Genomic DNA, 8,780 nt, shown 5'->3' on the forward strand with positions numbered 1-8,780 from the left:
CCGGGTGGCGGCTGCTAAATCAGCGCCCCCTCCCCCATCCCCCCCCCCCCCGCCCCGCCCGCATCATCGCTTCCTGGGGGGTCGGAGGCGGGGAGATTGTCAGACCTCCTGGAAGCTGCGGAGAAGAAGCGGTTGGAAAAACCGGGGAACAGGCGGCGGACCCCCTCCCAGCCCCCACCTTGTCTTCTTTTTTATAGAATGACCCTGGGTCGGAAGGGGCTTTAGCGATCATGGCTTACAAAGGACAAACCTCTTCCCCAGATGAGCAAACTGAGGCCAAGTGGCAGGGCAGGGGACTGGCTCAGGGTCACACGGAATCCGCGGCGGAGAGGGGACCCCAGCTTTCCACTCAGGGTCCATTGCCTCTTTCCGGTTCATGCTCCTTTCCCTCGCTTCCGCCGGATGATACCTTCCCTGCTTTCACTTTGCTCTGGGCACCAGCTGCTCCCAACCCCAGCCTCCCCGGGGGACCTCCAGTCGCCCTCACTGACCCGCGGCTTAGGGTCCGGGAAATTAAACTTCGAAAAGATAAACATTATTTCCAGTCGGCTTTGCGGGATTAACGCTTGTAATAAAGAGCATTAGCTGGAGGTTTCTTTCAAGGCGCTCTCGACCCCACCCCCTCCTGGGGGGCCAGGTAGACCCCTCCAGAGGCTGCGGAGTCAGCAGAAGCCCCTACTGAGGGCCTCGGCTGGGAGTGGGGCTCCGGCGAGCCTTTTTGTGGAGGGTAGAGGGACCATCACACCGAGACACTTGGAGACAGGAAAAGTGAAGGCCAGAGAGCAGAGAGGCACCTGAGCCCCAGGTCGTGTGGCTGATCCAGAGAGTGCAGGAGCCCCCCCTGCCCCCGGGGCGGGGGGGGGGGGCGCCAGGGTGGAGAAGGGAGTTCTCCCAGCCATACAGCCTTTTATGGAACCGTGAGTTCTGGGAAGAGAGGCCCAGGTATCTGCCTGCCTTCCCACTCAGGAACTCAGGAAGTTGTCTCCCCAGCTCCTGTCTGTGAGGCCTAGTTTCTCCTCACCTCCCCCGACCCAGAGCGCCACCAGCAGGCAGCCCAGGGGTTGCCCCAGGATCCAGGCCTAGATCCTGGCTGGAGACGGTGGGTGTAGGAAGGGCAGAAAAGAGCGGCTGGAATCCCAGAAAAGAGCTTCAGCATCTCAACGCCGTGGCTACTTGGCTGGGGCTGTGGACAAGCCCCTTCCCCCCCTCAGTTTCCCCGGCTGTAATATATGGGGAATGATCTAGTTCTCCATCCCGGTGTGCTGGCCGCTCCAGGGCTGGGGGTGGGCTCCAGGAGTACGGGTGAAGGCCTGAGAAAGGCACGTCTGAGCCTCCGATTATCCCAGCCTTGGGCCCCCAGTGGCAATCTGTTCCCACCGTTGCTGCCCCCACTGAGAGCCTCCCGCAAATCTCCCAATATAATCTCCCAGAATCATATTTTGAATACTGTCTTGATTAAATACCAGAGCAAGGGGAGGGAGGACACAGCCCCACTCTCCTCGCTGATGCTGGTGCCCACCGACGGGAGGCGTGCGAGCTCTGCAAGGCAGGTGTCAGGAAACAAGGAAAGGCGGTGGGTGTCAGGTTGGGACGGTCTCCAGGAGATGGGCCTCCAAACTTCCTTTCTTTCCTCGGCCGGAGAACACCCACCACCACTAGGTTGAGAGGAGAGGCTGGACCAAGGGAGCCTCGCACAACAGTGGCTTCTTCTGTTATTGATTCATCTCCACTGGGAGTCACTCTCTGCATGGCCCCTGGACTCACTAGATGATCTCTGTGATCACCTTTGGTCCTAAGATCCTATGACCTTGGCAACGATAATAAGAGTTTCTGGACCCCTTCCCCTGTAGCACCCTCAACGCCATGTCCTTTAAACGCTCTGACTCATGTATATGTCAGAACCGTGCGAGAGGGCATTATATTATACTCCCTAGGAGGCCCATCTAATGAAGGAGGAAGCAAAAGCTCAGAAAGATGAAGTAACTCAGTGTCAGCTATTCAGCTAATGAAGTAAAGAAGTTAAACTCTGAATACAACTTATTCTTAACGGCTGAGATCGACTGCTAATGCATCCTATTTTTTTTTATTATTTTTACTTATTTATTTATTTTTAAGTAGGCTCCATGCCTAGCGTGGGGCTTGAACTCCCAACCCTGAGGTCAAGAGTCACATGCTGTACCAACTGAGCCATCCAGGCGCCCTGCAACTCTATTATTTTAAGATGCTTTTATTCCATTATGAATAAGAGCCTGTGTTTCTGAGATTCTAAGTGCCTGTGCGTCTATTATCTCAGGCCACTGGAGCTCCTTCCGTCTCAGGAATGTCCACTGGGGAAGGACTCTTGGTGCTTCCTGGGCACAGCCCGCATATCCTGGCTGAGAGCATCCATCACCTTTCCCCCTGTCCACATGTCCCCGGGACGCAGCTGAGACACCCCAGGTCAGTGTTTGGCAAAATGTAGCCCCTGGATCTCTACCATGAGAGTCAGCCCACAGCTAAAGAATCACACTGGGAGATCTGCCTTTGTAACAAGCACCCTGTGTGGTCTGGTGGGCTTTTAACCTGGGTAGCACTGGCCAAGCCCTAAGCTCAGCATGAGTGCTTAGAGTCCCTGCTGCTGGCCACAAGTAAATCACATCCCAATAACAGATGCCAACATTTCCTCCCGGATTTAATCTGGATTCACATTCATTCTCCTCATCCGATTCAGTCCCCCACACCCATACCCTCACCCCCACCATCCTGAAGCTCAAGGCGTGTAGTGATTGGAGGGGGAAGAGGCCACTCCCAGCTGTCTGAAGACCCGCTAGGATTTCAGGGTGCAAGCAGCATAGTAGTCGCTTGTAACCTCGGTGCAGGAGACAATTCTGTCCCCAAACGTGAACATGTGGTCCAGAATCCCTACATACTCGGGAAAAGCCAACACCAAGCATGGAAGACTCTATCTCAGGCAAATAAAAGAGCCAATGGGGGGGGGCGGGGTTGGCTGGCCTGCCGCTGTCTTTTGGCGTAGCCATTTGCAGCCTTGGCATTAGAAAGTTCTTCCTTTTTGAACCAATTTCTTCTCCACGTAACTTCTGAAATTTGTCTCCTACCCTCTGTGCCTCCCCTTCCTATCTCCCCATCTCGTTTGGAGCTTCTTTGGCCCTTATTCTGAGACCAGAGTAAAGATGGAGTCTAATGGGGGTGCCTGAGTGTCTCAGTCTTGATTTCAGCTCAGGTCATAATCCCAGGGTCTGTGGGATCGAGCCCCATGTGGGGCTCCATGCGGAGCATGCTTAAGATTCTCTCTCTTCCTCTGCCCCTCCCCTACTCATGCTCATGTGCTCTCTCTCTCTCACTCTCTCTAAAGAAAACAAATGGAGTCTAATGGCTATTTACCAGTTATATGGCAGAGGACCCCTCTAGTGATATCATTTTTCTTCATTAAATGCTAAGTTGAAGATGGGGGAGAAACAGTGACCCAAGTCCTTGGACAAGTCACCAAGTGTCTTGGAGACTCAGCTTTCTGGGATGATCATAAACCATGTGGCTCTTTCATGATTTCTCTGGTTCTCACACTTAGTTGTTGTGGGAACAAGGACTTATTAGATCAGTGTTTCTTGAATTTTGGTTGGTGGCACACCAACTCCCTGATTTCTGCCACGAGTTAGAGAGATGTTGAAGCCAAGGTGGCGCCATGTTGGAAATTTTTCAACCTCTTTAATTTCTCACCACCTCCACATTGTCTTCACTTCTGACACTTCTAGTCACCAGCCATGTGTGACGTTTCTCCACACCAAGTGATATTCTGTGGCACCAGCTGGCTATCCCACAGTTTACCTCAGGTCTGACACTGTCTACGTGGAGACCGCATCAGATCCCGCAGGTTAAGGGCTCAGTCCCATGAGACCTCCCTCTTTTTAGGTGCCAGTCACAAGTAGTGGGTCCTCAAGTTACCCACAACATCTGGCGACTGAGCTACAAATCAGGGGTTCCCACAAACCCATCTTCAGGTTCAATTAATCTGCTGAAGCAGCTCACAGAACTCATAGACACATTTACGTTTACCAGTTCATTAAAGGGTACAGATGAACAGCCAAATGAGGAGGTAATGGGATGAGGTCTGGGAGAGCCCAGAGCACAGAAACTTCTTCTTCTTCTTTTTTAAATTTTTATTTATTTTGGGGACAGTGCAAGCAGGGGGAGGGGCACAGAGATGGGGACAGAGGATCCTAAGCAGGAGCCCACCAAGAATCAACTCAGTAAAATAAGACACTCCTATCACCCAGGAAATTCTAAGGGATTTAGGAGTGCTGTGTCAGGAACTGAGAGGTCAAAGACAAAATATTAGAACAAAAGATATTCCTAGTGTTCTTATCACTTAGGAAATTACATGGCTTTTAGGAGCTCTGTGCCTTGGGGCGCCTGGGTGGCTCAGTCAGTTAAGCATCCGACTTCAGCTCAGGTCATGATCTCACTGCTTGTGAGTTCGAGCCCCACGTCAGGCTTTGTGCTGACAGCTCAGAGCCTGGAGCCTGCTTCAGATACTGTGTCTCCCCCTCTCTCTGCCCCTCCCATGCTCATTCTCTGTCTCTCTGTCTCTCAATAATAAATAAATGTTTAAAAAAAATAAAAATAAAAATAGGAGCTCTGTGCCAGGAACCAGGGGCAGATATATATATATATATATATATATATATATATATATATACATACACACATATATATATATGTACATATATATATGTGTATATATACACACTATATATATGTATACATATACATATATACTATATATGTACATATATATACTATATTATATATATGTACATATATACATATATACATACATATATACGTACATATATGTGTATATATACATATATACATACATATATGTGTATATATACATATATACATACATATATATACACATGTATACATATATACATATACATATACACATATATACATATATACATATATACTATATTATATACACTATATATACACTATAATATAATATACTATATATATATACACTATACTACTATATATATATACAATATACTACTATATATATAGTGTATATATATAGTATATTATATTATAGTGTGTATATATTATACTGTGTATATAGTATGGTGTATTATCCCATATGTATATGATCTGTTATCTTTGTGTAATCAGAGGATTGAAATATATAGTGTATTATATTGTATGTAAATATAATATGTATACTGTATATATTATACTATATATATATATTGTATATATATACTATACATATATATAATACATGTATATATATATATAGTATATATACTATATATACTGTATATATTATACTATATATAATGTATACAGTATACATATTATATATAGAATAAATATTATATACAGTATACATATTATGTTTAGTATAATATATATAGTAATATATAGTATATATATAGTGTATATACCTATATTATAGTGTAATATAGAATGATGTATTATCCCCATATATATAGTGTGATGTATTATCCCCATATATATATGATCTGTCATCTTTGTGTCATCAGAGGATTGAAAGAGAATTGAAAAGTGGATAGTTGGGGTCACTCTGAGATCCAGCATTATTTAACGCTGTGACCAGCATTAATGGTATGCTAGTGGGTGCCCATTCCACTCTTTGGTGAATTAATCCGTATTCGTGTGGAGGGTGACTATTACTTACGAGACCACGAGAGACTGACATCTTCTCTCGTTGCCTGGGACCATCTCCAAATGCCAACGTAGCTTTATTTAAGACATTAGAGAGTGGGCCCTAGAACATTGATGCCAACCGTGACAATGGTGACAAGTCTAGAGCAATAGTCCTCAACCTCTGTGGTTCATTAACTAAGCTAGAAAGGTCTTTTGTTGTGTTTCAGTTTTTTATACCAAAACCTGGGCTATGTACCCCAGGCCACTAAAATCCCAAACATCGGCAGTCGTTGATTTTGTTGACGGATCTGCCTCTCGGGTAGGGTTAAGGGAGGATGGTTTGTCTCTGATCCGTGCGGTAGGAGAAGGGGCAGCTCGACTGGAGCTCAAGGATCCACTTCCAAGGAGGGTCTGGGGCTCTGCCCCCTGCAGAGGTTTCTACTGTCTCCAAGGGATGCTTGAGGTGCCTCACTTCATGGCAGCTAGGTTCCAAGAGCAAGTAATCCACGAGGTCTGGGTGGAAGTCGCAAGGTCTCACAACCACCCCAGGATGGTCACGAGCACCAGGCAGTTACCACGTAAACATTAGCATTGTGCCTGGTCCCTGGTGATCATTAGCTAAAACGCCCACCGCAACTCCTCTTCCCCCACTACCCTCCAGCTTCCCTGGCCTCCCCACGCGGCCTGGAATCACTGTGGTGTCCCCACCCCCAGCAGCCCTGCCTGTGTCGACCGTTATCCCCGGTCCATGTCGGAGCTCACGCGTGTCCCTCTTACCTAGAGCAAAGACATGGGGTCATTCAGCCGGGTGTCCATTTAGGGAGAAACCTCACCAAGTAGATTTTATGAATTGTGCACACTTCCCCTTATCAAGATTAATGGCACCATTGCCCACGGTCGGTCCTTCTGTGGTCACAGCTAATGACTTCAACCCTCAACACGTTTCCTCTGCATTTGCCTCAGAAAATCATTCTGAACAGCAAGACTGCTTTAATAGCCACTTGGTACTAATGATGCCTTTTAAGTGCATAAAGAGAATCTCTAAGTACCAAAAGGGAGGCCCATTGACTGGTGACTACAGCTATTGACATTGACATTCGAGGCAAGGTCAGAAAGCTGCCGACCACGGGGACTGTTACTGCGGGCCTGACAGTGGGGATTTTTTTAGTACATTGGAAAATTCCTCATCATGCCCGATCGCTCCTCAAACGCACACGCTACCAGCACCATTAACTGAGGCCTGTTACGTACACGTCAGAGCTTTCCAGCCTCTGCTACTTTTCATTTCGCCTTCGAGATCCAGGCCGTTTTCGAACTTGTATCATGTTCCATTGATACTTCTCTTTAAGTAGACTCGCTGTCGTGTTTTTAAGTAAATGTTTTTGAAAGGAAGCCTCAGATTGCTATCGGCTCGTTATTTCTACCCTTCCCTTACCGTGAGGTCACTGTGACACGCTCAGCTGTTCAGGAGGCAGCTTGGTGGGGCGACTGAGAATGTGGAAACAGGCCGAGCAAACTGAGTTCACGGGGTGGCCCCACGGCTTGGTACCCGGGTGATGGTACCCAAGTGCCTTAAGCTCTCTGAGCCTCGGCGTTTTTGTAAATAAAATGCGGTCAAGCTAGAACTTGGGGCGCCTGGGGGGCTCAGTCGGTTAAGCGTCTGACTCTCGATCTCAGCTTGGGTCTTGATCTCAGCGTCGTGAGTTCAAACCCCAACTCGGGTTCCACCCTGAGCACGACGCCTGCTTTAGCAACAACCACAACAAGAACTTGGGTCAGGGGGTGTCGGTGAGGACTCACTCCGTTGATGAACGTTAACGATTTAGCTCAGAAGCTGGTGCACGCGCTCCATAAATGTTGGCTATTCCTGTGTTAATGCGTTCCAGGGCGGGTGACCTTCCTGGGGAGTGTCACACAGCCTCAGCTTGCCAGTCGTGTCCGCGCGGAGATCGTGACGCGGACTACAGTCCCAGGCGTCCGCTGCGAGGTCCCAATTCTGTCAGCAGAGAGCCGCTCCCGAAGACGGAATTCTGGCGTGCGGGGTGGCTCTGTGACCAAAGCTTTGTTTGGCTACCCCACTTTTCTTGTCCTTGGGAACCGACCTCCTCCCTCACCTCGGCGTGTGTTCCTTTTCATTACCGGCTGTTGTCTCCACGCCAGGCTCCCATCTCGGGGACAGAAAGATCCAGTATGTGGCACCTGCCGTCTTGTCTGGGCCTTGGCCATTCATCTCCTTATTTCGCGGAAGTCCTCCGGTTCTGCAATGCATTGGTTCTTGGTCTCGCTTTCTGATAACTTTTTTGGTGCTGGTCTCTTAGTGCTCAACATCGGTGGGCTTTCCTTAATGGGCAGCGTGCTGGGCATTGAACACAGGGGGCCGAAGGGAGTCTGGCGTTATTACATTTGTTAGGAACTGAATTCCCAGACACACATTCAAACTGAAGCACAGATACTTCACATCCGGGGTGGGGGCAGCGGCCCTTTGACTGTGGGCAGAGGAGGCAGCGCGGGGTGGGTGGGGAAGGAAGCTCCTTGCATGGTTCCCCACGCACTCTCCACGGCTCGTCCTCAGCTCCTGTTCAGCCCCCTCCCATAACTGTGACATTTGACATATGACACCCATGAGTTTCACTTGACCCCTTTGTCGGGTGCCATTAAATGGCCCGAAGTTAAAATGTTAATTATCATGAATCATTTTTTATGAAATGGCTTTGCCAAGCCATAAATTCAGCGGAGAGAGGCCTCTCATGAAGCTGCCAGTTCATGGAGTACTGACCGGCAGAGAAGGCACCCGCCTACGGGGATGTTCCTAGAGGTGTAAGTTACAAGAGAAGGCTGAAGGCCTGCAGGTAGGATGTGGTGACAGCGACCAGGCACTGAAAAGAAAGAGAGGGCAGAATGAAATCGACCTGGGAGGAGACACTGAAAGTAGCCGCGGCAGGGAAAAGGCAGTTTTGTCCACCGTGCTCTCTGCCCCAAGCTCAGTGACTGGTTCGAGGTAGACGTCCCAGAAAACCCAATGTGGAAAAGTGAATGAATGAGAACGGAGAGAGGGAGGTCAGAAAAGGAAGAGAGGAAAGGATCCAGGGAAGGGAATGTTTTGCAGAAAG

This window comes from Neofelis nebulosa, chromosome 17, assembly GCF_028018385.1.
Source record: "Neofelis nebulosa isolate mNeoNeb1 chromosome 17, mNeoNeb1.pri, whole genome shotgun sequence".
In the NCBI taxonomy this organism is placed as follows: domain Eukaryota; kingdom Metazoa; phylum Chordata; class Mammalia; order Carnivora; family Felidae; genus Neofelis; species Neofelis nebulosa.